Source organism: Prinia subflava, chromosome 3 (assembly GCF_021018805.1).
Source record: "Prinia subflava isolate CZ2003 ecotype Zambia chromosome 3, Cam_Psub_1.2, whole genome shotgun sequence".
Lineage (NCBI taxonomy): Eukaryota > Metazoa > Chordata > Aves > Passeriformes > Cisticolidae > Prinia > Prinia subflava.
The window spans coordinates 27,194,016-27,208,356 of record NC_086249.1 but is presented as its reverse complement, the minus strand read 5'-3'; positions in this window follow the sequence as shown (position 1 = coordinate 27,208,356).

Below are 14,341 nucleotides of genomic sequence, written 5' to 3'. Positions count from 1 at the left end.
ATTGTGAGACTGGTCCCATGTGCAAAAGTAATTCTGGATGAACTGTGATGAGTATGAAGAGATCTGGAAACCCATTTGATGTAACCAGGTGGTTCAGAAAATTGAGGATGGTTTTGAATATCAGCCTGGAGGGAGAATATTGCATAATATATATGTTTACTATCTGGCATATACACATTTGATGGGTTAAGAATTATTTCTCTGTATATACTTAAAAAAGAGGAAACTTAAAAGTAATTACTGACTTCCCTAGAAAAAAATATTTTGACTAATAACTAGAGGATCGTGTCACTGAGCTTGGTTTATTCAGATATAAGGCATCTGTCCTTAACTGGTTATCTACTATTCCTTTGAAGTCACTTGTGGGTGCAATGAGAGTACCTTTCCTGAAAAGAAATCATCCTGTGACAGACAATTCCTGCAAGGAGGGATGAACAGTAATCTGAAAATGCTATTCTCTCTTGAGGAACAAAGAGGAAGTAGAAGTGAGTGCTTTAACTTGATGCCAAATTTTTAGATTTATACATTCCTATCTCTTTAATTTTTAGTGAGTCTCTGGAATGCCCTGTGGGTTGCACCTGCCACAAAAGCCACAGAATAAAGGAAATGAAGATATTTTGGTGGTTTTTTGGATTAAAGATACATTCTGGGAATTACTTTCAGGGCAAAGGTATTTATGGAAATGTGTTACTCTAAATATAATTTGCTTTGAAGGTGTGCTTTCCTGGTTATATTAAAATGTTTATTTATTGGTCTGTTGAATGCTTAATGTCATCTAGATTCTACTGGCATAACCAGGAACACTGTGCACATTTGTGCCATAAAGGCAGCATCATAGCCATAAGGTGGCTTCATTAAAAAGGCATGTGACATGGAAAAACAAATGGAATCAGAACCTTTAGAATTTTTTCATTTTTTACTGGTTTTGTAAGGAAGACTTTTTGAATTACATCTTCTTCCTCTATGGGTATCACAGATAAATTTAAAAGCAATTTGAATACAGAAGAAAGGAATCTTAAATTCGATTATATTATAGACAGGAAATAAAACCATGTTCCTAAAATGATTCTATTCTTGTTTAAGTATCAGAATTATTTTCGCTAAGTGTCTCCGTGTTTTTAATATCCCCGTGTCCTGTGATCCCATATCAGTTATTGTCCATCAAATATAGACCAGAATAGAAACAGAGAAGTTTAGGGCCATTTCTGGCTCCAATGAAAGATGATGTTTTGGAAACTGCCTTCACAGAAAAAGGATTTCTAGAAATAAGAGACTACTATGTACACTTTACATTGTAGGTATATTTTCCAGACACCTTGCCTGGTTATACTACATATTTATTAATAGGCTTGGTAAATACTTCAGTCAGCTAGTTTTTATTTCTTTACTTCTACATCACCGCCTCTGGCAGGAAAAAAAAATCAGCCAAGTGCTAAATACATTCCTCTCTGTGGGGGTCTTATGTCAAGACCCTGATTCTGCCTCCATTGATGATATCTTCATGGGGAGGAGATGAACAGTGAGTTTTATGAAGTGTTTGAAATTTTGACACTGTCCTTCCTGACATCCTTTTCTCTAAACTGAAGAGGGATGGCTTTGATGGATAGGCCATACAATGAATAATGAATTGGCAGGATGGTCACACTCCAGAACTGTGGTCAAAGGCTCGATAGCCAAGCAGAGACCAGTGACAACTGGCAGTCCTTGGGGGTTGATATTGGGACTGGCACTTTTTAACATCTTGTTGGCAGCACAGAGAGCAGGATCAAGTGCACCCAGTTTTTCTATGACACCTAGCCGTGTGGCCAGGTTGAGATGTTGGAGAGAAGTGATATCATCCAGGGGGACCTGGACAGGTTTGAGAGATGGGCCTGTACAAAACTCATGAAGTTCAACAGGCCAAGTGCAGGGTCCTGCACATGGGTAAGAGCAATCCCAAGTTAAAATATACACTGGGCAGGGAATGGCTAGAGAGCAGTCCTGAGGACGACTTGGAGTTGTTGACAAGAAGCTCAGCATGACTCACCAGTGTGTGCTTGCAGCCCACAAAACCAGCAATGTCCTGGGCTGCATCAAAAGGGGAATGGTCAGCAGGGCAAAGAAGGGAATTTTCCCTCTGCCACTCCACTCTGGTGAGACTGCACCTGAAATGCTATGCTCAGCTCTGCAGCCCCTAAGGTAAGAACTATGAGGACCTGTTAGCGTGAGTCCAGAGAAAGGCAACCAAGGTGATCAGAGGGCTGGAGCACCTCTTCTATGAAGAAGGCTGGGAGAGCTTGTGTCACTCAGCCTGGAGAAGAAATGGCTCTGGGGAAAGCTTATAGCAGCCTTCCAGGGCCTAATAGGTGTTGCAAGGAAGCCAGAGAGGGACTTTTTACCAGGGCATGTGTTGCATTAAAAGTATAGAAATTTGGCAGACAATAAACTCCATTGCTTTCTAGCTTGTCCTCACAGAGCAAAGGGGTAGGTGCAGCTCAGTTTAATTTCTGATCATAACCAGTTTGGCACTGTAAGTCTGGTCACCTTCAGTAAGATATCTGCTGTGTCAATAGTGTGGTTACATTGTAATTTTGGTCACATTCAGGATCCCAGATTCCTGAATAATGTGATTTACTGATTTGCCACTATCAGTAAGAGAGAGTTCATTAAGAACTTTCATGATCACAGATTGAAAAATACTGTGGTATATTGAAGAAACAGGCTACAGATTTTTGTGAGATTTCCAGTGATAAATACACCAGACCTAGAAAATGTGAGTATATATTGCTGTGTACATTTCCAGGTACACTCTGATAGAGTTGAAAGTGTAAATCTTACCAAAGAGGCATCCCTTCTTTGGAGAAGAGAGAATAGCAAGCCCATCAACTTGTCTGCAATGTTGTATTCTCATCCTCTGCCATGGAGGATTTCAAATGCCAATTTATACTTTTGGGAGAAATGGAGGAAAGACTGTGGTCAAATAACCTGTTGCTGCAGTCACTTTATATGTAAATTAGAAATATTGAAAGTTACAGAGGGAGAGATTATTATGAAGACCGTAGGTCTTACAGAAACACATTGTAACCTGTCAGCCCCGCAGCACTCCCTATTTAATGGAAATCTCTCTACCATGTAGCTCACATCACGTCTCATTGCTGTAGGCCTCATTCCTATGGTGTGTAGTGACAGAACAAGGAGGAATGTATTTAAACTGAAAGAGAACATATTTATATCAGCCATTAGGAAGATATTCTTTACTCAGAGGGTGGTGAGGCACTGGTGCAAGTTGCCCAGACAAGCTGTGAATGCCCCATCCTTGGAAGTCTTCAAGGCCAGGTTGGGTGGAGCTTTGAGCAACCTGGGCTAGTGCAAGGTGTCCCTGCCCACAGCAGGGGCAGGGTGGAACTAGATGATCTTTGAGGTACCTCTCCAACCCAAAGTGGTTTAAGATCCTATGAGTCAATGAAATTTCCTTACACGTCAGTGGTAGAAGAATGAGGCCCTGGTGTTACTCCTGCACTCTGAGGAAGGATGATCTCCAGATGGTTGTGCAGATGGTACATTACACCTGCCACTCTCATCCTGTCCACATGGGCTTTCTGTGGAGTGCTGACAGCCAGCCAGCCTCTTGGAGTATGCCATAATGTGCGATTTCTTTTGAACAGACTAAAAAAACCAGGAACAAAACCAGAGAAACCATTTCAGGGGTGTGAGCTGTGACAGCAGTCTGATTGGATGCTTGGGTTGTTTGTGTGTGCAACTTTCACTCCAGTCATGAAGATGTCCTTGATATTGTCCTCAGGGACAAGTGCAGGTATGTCCAGAAAACTTGTCTTAGCTCAGCATGTGTAAGGTGGATACTCTTGTTTACAATTTCGCTTATTTTTTCTAGTCAGAAGTAGTTGGATACAAATCTCTCCAAGCTGTTTGTCTTAGTACCCAGGCTTGTTTTATATTTGGGAATACGTGCTTCCATCATGGCTTGGACACTACTGGCGATTTTCCTCTCTAATGACCTGGATTTGGGTTTGATTAGGAGAAGAGAATTTTGAACAATGTTATTCCACTGCATTCAGAAACTTTCTGAAGAAGAAGAAGAAAAAAAAAGGTGATGAAAGAATACTGCAATTGAAATTTTTTAAAGAAAAAAAGAGTATTTTCAGAAGCCTCAGTTTTCTGTGCATTTTCATGCCTTTTTTTGATTTGGACTTTTTGTGGATTTTTTTTCAGAGGTGCTTTTTCATCACAGTATTTGGAATAGTAAAGGAATGATTAGAATTTTTTTTTCTAGCTATCAAAAGGTAGTTATAGCAATATGATTCAGACAGCTGCATCATATTCCAATGTCATTAGGATAACAATATTAATTCAGTTTTTATAATAGTTCAAGGGAGTAGATTACCATGACATAATTCAATCACTAGGGACAGGCTCTTAACTCTTATAAGAGCAAACTTCTAGTATTGATCTCCAAACGAAGAGGAAAACAACAAAAAGACAGACCAATCATCACAAAGCATGGAATATTTCCCAAGCTGCCACATGGACTTTTGAAGGTAAAACACAAGCATTTTTATTTGAGGGAATAGCTCATATTGAGTCAGGGGCCAATAGCTGAAATCAATAGAAAACTTCTTCACATACATCTTTATCAAGTAGTACACCTGGTTGATGTCAAATAATGATGCATATTTTAACAAGTTTAGAAGTCGTGACTTCTGAATTCAGGGTCTGCTTAGATTTCTGACTCCTTGGATAGTACTCAATATGTCATGCATAATTTTCTGACCTGTGAGAGCTGATTAGACTTGGGAGTCCCAGAGCATGAGATCCTTTCAAAGTTCTGCAATATATTCTGTTTCCATTAATCATACTGACTTCAGGTGCTTGGGTGAATAATTCTGTATACACTGATTATGAGCAGTGTTTTTTCATTACACTACTCAACATGACCAGCTTTGATTGCTTAAACAAAGGCACCAGTGCCATTTGTGAGAATCTGAGACATACCAGACTGCATGTGAATGGAAGATGAGGCCTGAGGAAGATCATGTCCTTCTGAAGAAACAGGTGGAAATCGATGTAACATTCCTTGGGGTTATTCAAACAGTAAAAAGCACTTTTCTTAGGGAAACTAAATCAAGTCCTGAGTGGCATTAATGTCAGCATATTTAATTGGCTGAACAGTAATTATACAGTCTAGTAGTCTAATTTTCTAAAGAGATTCCTTACATTGTGGTTCCTTCCACCTCTTTTAGCTGTGTTACAGAACAAGATGAATTTTCCTCTGGAGTGGACTGTGTCTGCAACACAGAAGAGCATTGACAATCAGTGTTGTTTTCATATCTGAACAACTGGGGCTGATCTCACCTGCAGCCCTACTGATACTTGAGAGGAAAAAGTGTATTCTTCTTGGCCTTGCATCATCAGTCTAGTAGGGCACAGGTGTCTCCTAGCTCCTGTGTCATTTCTGCCAGCCCCATGCAGAAGTGTTTGATACCCGAGTACCCTTCATGTGTGCCCTGGTTGCAGAGATGCAGCAGTACTGAGAGCCATGGCAGTGTGCCGAGGCTGCTGCTCTGTACCACCCACATCTTTGCTGGCAGCATGGTCCCAGGGGGAGGAAAAGGTGAGCACACCCTGGAAGTGGACCATTTTGCCTCCCTCTCTCCAAGGCTGGGAAGGTTGTTCGGATCAGCCTTGTGGACTGCATCCTCTGCCACTTCTGCCTGTCCCTGCCTGCCCCTCTGAGTCCTGGCTCCAAGATGTGATGATGAAATGCAGCACCAGAGTGGGAAGTGCCGTGTGGAACCAAGTGACAGAGGTAAGCCTGAGCCCAGCCAAGTCCAATGCCAGCCAGAAGGAGCCAAGATGGACCAAACAGAACGGAGCCAAAAGGAGCTGAGCTGCAGAAACCCCAGCAGAGCTGGGCGGAGCAGGGTGGAGCAGCCGGAAGCAGCGGTGCTGGTAGCAGCCACATGGAATCCAGCATCTGAAGCAGCAGTGCAGTGCAACATGGAGGATCCACTTTCGAGGATTTGTCCATCACTGTTTTCCTGTGTCTTGGGCCTGGGGAGGGTGGAAGTTGCTTTGCAGGTGAAAGTTGCTGCCATCTTGTCCTTGTGGAAAGTCATGTGGCACAGGGTGCAGGAACAGCCTCCATCCTGTCTTTGTCCTGGCAGCCACCCCAAACTAAGTGGAAGTGGTGAACACCTTATGTGTGTAAAGCACCTTCTCTTTTCAAAGGCCCTTCTCTTTTTGTTTTTTAAGATTGCTGCTATTACAGTATGTTTCTTTTCCCATTGCTTTCTGCTTTCAGTTAATTATTGTCTCAACTCATAGTCTCCACCTTTGTCCCTCTCCTACGGGAAGGTGTAGGGGGAAGGGGACTGGTTTATTTGGAGTTTAATTTCCTAATTGTGTTAAACAATGTGTTCTAGATTGCTTTACATTGTCAGCTATATCTGCCTCCAGATTTTTGGGGAGATTGATTCCACTTCTTCTTTCTGATTTAAAGGACTTACTACAAAAGACTCGTTTCCGGAGGATTAGCACTGGATATAAATAGGGAGAACAGATATTCAGCAGATTTGAAATTCATAGGTTGTTGTATAAATTTAAGTGTTTAAAAGTCTGCAAATCAGGTTAAGAGTGAGAGGATTGTTTATGGTATTAACCCTGAAAATTTTTATAATTTGTATAGTTTGACATTCCCAAAGGAGTGTTTTCTGTTCTTCTGGAGTTGCTTTCTATGCCCAGAAATACTTCAACAAGGTTTTTTTTGTTATTCTAAATTGTTTTCACTGTAATAGTTGTAGAAAATAATTAATTAACTAGGCTAATTAGGGGCACATTTGGGCATGAAGATTTTGATGATTGCAGAAGTATGTTATTGATTCAGAGACTAAATTTTCTACTGGACGAGAGTGAAAAGAGCAAAGAGAACAAACAGCATGAAAGAGGGGATAGCAGGATTAACATTTCTTTTGCACGTTCAGTGAGATTTCCCTGTGAAAGCATCAGTGACATTTACAAGCGTTGATTCAGAAGTGCTCTGTGTGTTTTTTGTTTGTTTTGTGTTAAAAGTTGACTAAACCTAGGCCTCCATTTGGTTTGCATTTCCATCTAGTCTTAGTTAAGCATCTTAACAGGGTTAGTAATTAGCAGAACTGGGTGACATGCCAGTTATTGGCTTCATGCATTAACCTTGCAGACCTTTTCTGTTGAACTTTCATCGCCCTGGCCAGACTTTCTTTCACCATATGTTTTATGATGAGCAGCAATAGTAATGGGACCCTGACACACAATTACTGCAGATGGCTCGAGACTGTAGTGATGTCTCTGTCCACTCCATCTCTGTGGCAGGGATTTCTGTTTGAACACATGCTGGCGCTTTAGTCACTACAGATAAGCCTATCATTTTTATCTTAAATTCTTAAATTTTCAGTGTAAGACTGGAAGAAAGTAAATGCCCCTTCTAGTTTCAAGAAATGCAAAAAGGATGATCCAGGGAACTACAGGCTGGTCAGCCTCACCTAGATCCCTGGGAAGGTGATGCTTCAAATAATCCTGGATTATTGGAATGGAATGGAATAGAATAGAATGGGATGGCATGGGATGGGATGGGATGGGATGGGATGGGATGGGATAGAATAGAATAGAATAGAATAGAATAGAATAGAATAGAATAGAATAGAATAGAATAGAATAGAATAGAATAGAATAGAATAGAATAGAATAGAATATTTCAGTTGGAAGGGATCTTCAATGATCATCTAGTCCAACTACCTGCACAATTCATGGCAATGCAAATTAAAGTAGGCTATTAAGTGCATCGTCCAGGTGTCTTGTAAACATTAACAGGCTTGGGGCATCATTCACCCCTCTGGGAAGCCTGTTACACAAATTGATCAGCCTCTGGATAAAGAAGTGTTTCCTCATGCCAAGCTTGAACATTTCCTGGAGCAACTTTGAACCATTCTTGTGTATCCTGTCACTGGATACCAGGGACAAAACTGATCAGCACCTTCCTCTCCTTTTCTCTGTAAGCTGTAGATATTTCCAAAAACATGCAAAATAGGAAGGTGATTGGGACTAATCAGCACATATTTATGAAGAGGAAATAATTCCTGAGCAACCTGACAGCCTTCTGTGAGGAAGACCTCGGTTGATGAGGTGAGACCAGATGATATTCTCTAGTTTGACTTTAATAAGGCTTTGAAAACTTTCTCCCGCAACATCCTCATAGAAAATGTGGTGAAAAACAGACTAAATAAGTAGGCAGAACACTGGACTGAAAAGTGGCTGCTCTGCTGGTCTTTAAGTGTTATGACCAGATGCACAAAGTTCACCCTATGTCAGTCACTGGCTGTTCACCCCAAGGCTCTATACTGCTAGAACATCTTCATTAAAGACCTAGAAAAGAATACACAGTGCACTCTCAATTGGCTTTTAAGTCTTGCAGAACTGGGAAGAGGGACTGATGCATCAGGTAGTTGCACTGCCTTTCAGAGGACCTGGACTGGGTAGAGAATTTGGCTAAAGAAAATATGAAATTTAAAAACAGGAAACTCCAAGTCTGGCACCCAAGGAAGAATAGTTCTAGGCACTAATGGGCTGGCACCAGACAACTGGAAAGCAGCTTTATCGGGGAGGATCTGGGCATCCTGATGAACAAGCTGAAAATGAGTCAGCAATATGCCCTCATGGCTGTGAAAATCCACAACCTCCTGGGCAGCACCAGGCAGAGTGTCAGCAGAATGTCAGGCAAGGTAAAAATCCTCTGGATTAGCATTAGAGCCTTCTGGCTCACTTTGAGTATGGTATGTCATTTACCTAGGCAACAAATGTCAAGAAAACATCATAGAACATTCTCAGTCACTGAGGTTATAGTCAGGATTTTTTCACACCAGAAATCTTAAACTTTATCTTTAAAAGATCAGAAATATGACGTGCGACATATAAAACAGTTTTAACTTTTAGTACTCAATAACAAAATAGAAAATCACCAAATTATCTCCAATTCAGAAGTTACCACAGAAGTGATGCTGAAAATAAGCAGAAAATTTTGATCAAAAGAAAAAAAAATGCAATTAGGAAGAAAAAAATGTATCCTTTTTGTCTTTTTGCATATTCAATGTAGACAAATTAGTCATCTCCTGAAACATAGATAAAATTTTGTTCTTTCTCTGCCTTTTTTCTGCATTGCAATTAAATATGTGACAGATTAGCTTAATTTCACTTAATCTAGAAGATTACAGTGTCAGCATCGTATCTGACTTTGCCCTATAACCCATCTAAAGTAACCACATGAGAAAAGGGAGGCATTTTTAGGACATGAGTCATCCCACTTTAAGGTAGATACCTAAGACAAATCAGAGGACTTTTGCTCTAAAAGTGCATTTTTCTCTCAGTTAACCACTCGGATATGGATTCAAACATTGTTGACATCTAAAAACAGGTGTGATGAGTTTCAGATCTTAGGACTTTTAACAGTTTTCCAAACAAAGCACCAAGTGGCATTTGAGATCCTGAAGGTTCCCCTGCAACTTCAATTTTCTCCTTTCAAACAGTGAAGAGCTCTATGTCCCATTTTATATTCCTTAGAGGATGCACTAGTGTGTTTGTGAATGAAAAAGCAGAATAGAATGCTACATTTACGCTATTAAATGGAACTCTAGGGGTCTAGCTGTCCACATAAGCATATTTCTGCTCATGGACAGATTTCCCTTCAGTCAGAGTTTGAAAATTATATAGCTTTGTAGATGTAAGGATTTTTAAAGACCTCCAGAATTAGGCACACTGTAAATGTCTCCCTGTAACCCTGCTCCAAATTAGTTGTTGTTTCTATCAATAAAGATTATTTCATGGGTAGTGAAAGAGCATGGAAGCAACATTTACATGCCTTTTTTTCCCCCGTTGAACATAGCTTTGAGATTGAAAAAAGGAAGAAAAAAAAGCAAAGGGAGAACAACTTCTCTTTCAAAATCATAAATGTTGATATGTTGGGTATTTTTTTTAGTACAGCCAAATAGGCTGCAATCTGATGTTTAAGGCAAGTTGTTTCAAAGAAAACACCTGTGCAAATTATATACTGAAGTGGCAAAGACAGCTGTGATAGTGCTGATTTTCAGGGTGTAACTCTGCTGCCAAAACAGAGGTGTGGGTCCCCATAAAAAATTCAGGAAGCTCCATAAATAGCACTCCCAGTGTGAAGGTGCTGCTGACAGAAAAGGAGTTGAAATGACAGCCATGTAAAGCACACTGTGGATACCCCAGAGACTTTGTGGAAAGCTGAAACGGCATGGTTGCTGCTGAGGTGACTGGAAAAAGAGATTGACTTCAAGCTGCAGGGATGTGTTTAATAAACTGATTAAACTGTGATCATCTGGGGAACTGGGGGAGACTTCTAAAGAAGCTAAATGCTCTGAAAAATGAAGGATGCTTGCATCTCCACCCAGAGCTCTGCTGTCACACAGTCTTATAGGTTTGCAGCTGTCTTTACAGGTGCTGAAAACAGTTCCCCAAGATAGATTCATCTACATCCTTGGAAATAAAATTTCAAGAATACTTAGACACTGTTTTTTAAACATTTCAGCAGCTGAGAGAAAGTATGAATTTCTTCTAACTTTTAACATTTTTACTGTCACCTCGGTTAAGGAGAGCAATCTACTACTTTTGGGAACCACTCCTGAAGAAGAGGTCTGACTTGGCAATGGTATACCTTTGTAGTCTGATGTTTAAACCTGGGATGTGCTCTGTGAGTCACAGCCCACTGAAAAGCAGGATGCCTTTTGCACTTGATCTTGACATATCAACATCAACTGCAAAGTAGAGATTGCATAGTTTGAGTGAGGTTTTTTAGCTCAGGTCTATTTTAGACAGTATTTTAGAAAAGCAGCTGTCAGTCTGGATTCACCTGTACCACATTCTGTCATTCTGATTCATGTGTACCGCTGCAGTGAGTCAAGAGGGTTTGTGGAGTTCAACTATACTGATCTGTAGCAGGGATAAAATCTATGCTAAGAACAGGATTGAGGCAAATTATGGAGGATAATGGCAGATGAGCTGAAAAAGCCTGGTTTAGCAGATATGTCAGTGATGAATTGAATTGAAATGCTTGTAAACTAATTTACATAGCACAGCTGCTGAACATAGCACCTGTTCAAAGTAGCTGAACAACACTAATAGAGGTAGCAAGTGCAGAACTTCTGTCTGGTGAATATTTTCTAATGATCTGAACAAATGCCCAAAAGATGTGAAGTAAAATGCAAGTTCTGTGCATATATATGAATGTTTACTTTGACTATGAAAAGTATAAAAATAATGAATATTTATTTTACTGGTAATGAATATTTCCATTAGAAAAGATAAATAGTAAGACATATACTTACCATGAAACTTTACATAAAATTGATAATTTAGTTTCTGTCAGGATAAACAATATTAGGAGGCAGATACTAGACTCTTCCTCAGGAATTTTAGAGAGGAAGTCTCTGTTGTTAAATCTGACCATATTCTCTAACAACATGTGCACCAGGGATGGACCTAAATGCCAAAACAGCGATAAAAGGATATCCTGCTCTACTTCATTTCACCTCTTTGGTGCCTTGGTTTCTATAAAGAGAAAATTCAAGGAGGAAGGTTAGGTCTGATAGGAAAAATGTACTGCAACAGAACTAGAAACTGAGAACATGTCCTGACATGAGTCTGGATGTGGTCTGAATTGCTTCTCTATCTCTGTTCACTACACAGTTAGCCTGGGATCCTGACTTGACTATCTGAAGGGGGATGCCCAGAGTTAGGCAGTGTGACTACCTCGACAAATACCCAATTTTGCAGAGAGTTGTGCAGTTCCACAGAAGATGATGGAACTAGAGTGGCCAAAGGAAAGAAGAAGACACCTAAATATTCTGCCTGAAGGAATGTACAAGGTTTTTTAGAGCTCAGGCTGGATACATTATCCTGTCAAGAAAAAGACAAGGTGTAAACATGAAGTAAATAAATAGACAAATAAATAAAGCAAAATCTGGCAACTTCTGAAGAACCTCTAAGGTTGCTCATAGTTTGCTGAAGCAATTTAAATGAGTATGAGTTAGTCTAGTTTGGGATTGCTCTACAAAGCTCTGAGATAAATTACTACTGAGGGGGAAATACCTTGAAAGGTGCATGGGATGATGATGAAGGAACCTGTGTAATGTATTTTTCCCTTAATGCCGTTAGTTGGATATCAAAACCTTCTCTTTTGTCTGCATGATTGTAGGACATTCAAATCCACTCACCTCTGGAGACTGAAATACTTTAAGGTCTCATTGCCTTCAAGCTCTTATTTATCTAGCCCTTCCTGCCTAGTTTTAATAAACCTATTTTGTGAGAATCTTGGGACTGCTTTCTAACCTGTTGCCTGCATTTCTGTTACTGAGGGAAGGGCTGTAACCTTGCTACCCACAGCTGTGCTAACATATCCTTGATCATTCATCTTTCCCTGGATCAGCTCAAAGCTTCGAACATATCTTGGCTTTTAATTAAATTAAAACCGGAGGAAAAAGTTCCCTTTTATGAGTGTGCTCTGAAGAGAACAAAATCTTGCAAGCAAAGTGCACACAATGATCCTATCTATTTACAAGTCTTACAATTAGATGAAAATAGGAAAAAAGGAAACTTTGTTCTGTTCAGAACGACAGTTTGATATAAAACAAAAAGGGAGGCTTTCTAAAACATTTCAAAAGAGTTTTCTTTTTCTGAAGATGTGTTTGTAATAGAAATTCCAAGGCTTCTTCCACAGCTTTGTACAAGCCAAGTAAGAAAAATGGAATTAGTTGTAGGATCTGAATCAGAATCTTGGATCCAGGGAGTAATAAAAGTCGAACATGTTTTGCAGTTTTCTGTGTAAAATAATAAAACAGACATGAAGATCAACACACCCAGTTTGAAGACAGAACTTTACACACTGGACCACATTCCTCCAAAAAGAAGTCTGGTTTTCTCTGTCTGACACCCATGGACATAAGAATCAGACTTCAATGAGCCACACAAAAGTCTTTTCACTCTTTTTTCTGTCCTTCACTCACTGAGTTCTCAGTGTCTGGTAGGGAACTCACAGGGGCCTGAAGTGGCTTCTGAAGTACTATTCATAATTGGGTGAATGTTCTCTTTGTATGCCATAGCCCAGGAGAGAAGATACAGGTTAGAAATGCACCTTGAGAAATAAATATCCCCTGACTGTTTTTCCTCATTCAGAACAAAGCTGCCTTCTAGTGAAAGATGCCCCTAGCCTGTGGCACTTGGGTTGGAGCTAGATGATCTTTAAGGTCCCTTCCAACCAAAACTATTCTCTGATTTGTTGTTTGCCCCGTGTTTTCTTATCAGTGGTGCAGCACAAACAAGCTTCACATCATCCATGTTACTGGTGATTAAAACCAATATGGAGTTTCACAGATGGCATATTTCAATTTAATTACATTTTCTGATAGTGAATACATCTGAACAAATGAAAAAATGATGTGATGCCATATTCTGCTTCAAGGCAGAACACGGTTTGGTACAGACAGCCATAAAATCTTAATTCAGGAGCTGTAATTTATTAGCGTCAGTATTACTGCTTACTCATCACTGAATAGCCAAGACAGGGGCGGAAAGCTAGAAGGTGCCACCTAAAACAGGAATAGACAACAAACTGACAGACAGTATGGTTTGAACAGATAAAACAGTCATCCCAGATGTTTCTTTGTTTTTCTCAGTGAAAAACAAGATCAACAATGAAAGTTACATGGGACTTACATCACTGCAAGCAGGAGCAGAGAATTGCCCTGGCACCAAGTCTGCAGTCCTGACAATTCTCACAAGTGCCTACTGAAAGCTATTGCTATCTGACATATGTTGCTATAAGTGCTAATTAAATCTCAGTGCTGTGTTCTATTATTAAAACAAGAGTCCTTATTGCCACTAAACAGAGCTGCCTCCCTGCAGGAGCAGAGCTATCAGCTGCCTGGGTTTCCCTGATAGGTCTTCCTTTTCTGTCCTTGGAGCACAATCTAAGCAGATTTTTGAACAAGTGCAACCCGTGCCTGGGTTTTGGGAATTTCCAGCAGAAGCTTTGCAAAGAGCTTGGCAGGCTGCAGCAGGGAAGGGCAGGACAGCAGTGAGTGGAGACAGGCAGGGGGAGAGGGAAGGAGGAGATGTTCACACAGCACTGGATCTGAAGTGCTGGCAGCTGCTGTGCTTGGCCTGGGAACACAGAGCCCCTGGTGTGAGCAAGGCTGGGGCTGGAGGGGAGCAGAGCTGGGGGTGAGAGGGCAGGAGGAAGGGATTTAGGTCAAGGCTGAGGGGGCAGAGGGTTGGGGAGGTGTTATAGTTAGATGGG